We start from the raw sequence: 1,810 nt of genomic DNA, 5'->3' as shown, positions 1-1,810 counted from the left end.
CATGGCATGTGAGTGTGTATGTGCATACACGTGCACACATGGGTGCACCATAATGCATGCCCACAGGTCAGAGGGCAGTTTGCAGGAGTTGGTTCTTTCCTTCCACTGTGTGGGTCACAGGGACTGAACTCAAGTTGCCATGTTTGGTGGCAAGTATCTTTACCTAGTGAGTCATCTTACCAGCTATGGGGAGCTTTTAAAAATACTGTTGCAGAGCTGGAGAGATGACTTAGTGGTTAAGAACATCTGTTGCTATTGTAGAGGATCCAAGTTCAGTTCCCAGAACCCACATGGTAGCTCACAGCCATCTGTAACTTCAGTTACATGGGATCTTATTCTTCTTCTGACCTCCTTAGGCACCAGTCATGTGCATAGTACATATAAATGCATGTGACTAAAGCGTTCATTCACATAAAATAAAAAAATAAATTTTAAAATGCCAATTAGCGACATCCACAGACATAGAAAGAAAGGAAGAAAGAAAGAAAGAGAAATAAAGGCAATAGATGTATTCTCTGACTCATAAAAACTTTACTCAAAATAGATATGCTCAAATGAAAAATGTGCCTTGCTATGAAGATGACACACTGAAAATGAAGGAATGTTCTGCTTCTAAAAAAAAGACAAAAGTGCTGAAATGAGTCTGCAACCTCCACACCCAACCTCTGGCCGAAAAACAAAACAAAACCAAAATGCCCTGTGATCCCCGAGTCTGAGTTCATGGTGCATGTCCAAACCAACAAGCACCAGGCACCAGAGCAAACAGGCTGTAGAGCTCTGTGACATGGTTGCAGTCGATGTCAATCCTGTGATGGGGCCTGATGGCGAGAAGCCTCCTGTTCTCCTGGCTACTCTTTGCGGTACGTTGGATCTCAACAAAACTTAGATCATCTAAACTGAAGCCAGGTGACTAATTCCAAAAGTACATCATTTTATCAAAAAAGTAAAATGTAAAACTATAAAGCTTGTGGCATACTTATTCTCTGAGAAGTTCATACATGTATAGAATGCATTTTGATCCTATCCACTCCTGCTCCCCCCCCACCAACTTCCTGTCTTTTATTCTTTTCAAAAAAAAATCTTTATAACTCACGAAATCCAATTACTACTGCTACTGAGCCACCTACTGAAAGGAAAACACAGTTTGTGTGTGTAGGATGTGGGGAAGCTTCAGGAACAGAGGCTGAATTCTTTGACTTTGTACAAAAAGCATTATTCATTAGAAGAAATACCAGTAAGCGGAACTTCATCAAGACTGAAAACTTTTGTTCTATGGACGCCTGTGTACAAAGGGTGAAAAGACAAGCTATAGTGTGCGAAAACGTATTTGTACCAGTTTATTATTATTTTATTTTTTATTGAAAATTTCCACCTCCTCCCCTCTTCCCTCTTCCCTTTCCTCCCCACCACTTCCTCTTCCCCTCCCTCTCCAGTCCGACAAGCAGTCAGGGTTCCCTACCCTATGGGATGTCCAAGGTCCTCCCTGCTCCCCCCAGGTCCAGGAAGGTGAGCATCCAAACAGACTAGGCTCCCACAAAGCCCGTCCATGCAGTAGAATCAAAACCCAGTGTCATTGTCCTTGGTTTCTCCGTCAGCCTCCACCGTCAGCCACATTCAGAGAGTCCGTTTGTACCAATTTTTTCATTGCAATGACAAAAATACCTGCTAAGAAACAGTTTTAGAAAGGCAGGTTTTGATTTTCTTTGATGCTTTTTGTTTTAGGGTCACAATGTCAGGGATATTGTCCATCAGTGGGGGAAAACATGGGAACAGGGCAGAAGGCATCTGGTCACATCGTTCCCATAGGCAG

The sequence above is a fragment of the Alexandromys fortis genome, unplaced genomic scaffold (assembly GCF_014885135.2).
Source record: "Alexandromys fortis isolate MF-2015 unplaced genomic scaffold, M_Fortis_MF-2015_v1.1 scaffold_120, whole genome shotgun sequence".
Taxonomy (NCBI): Eukaryota; Metazoa; Chordata; class Mammalia; order Rodentia; family Cricetidae; genus Alexandromys; species Alexandromys fortis.
This window is presented reverse-complemented; position numbering follows the sequence as displayed.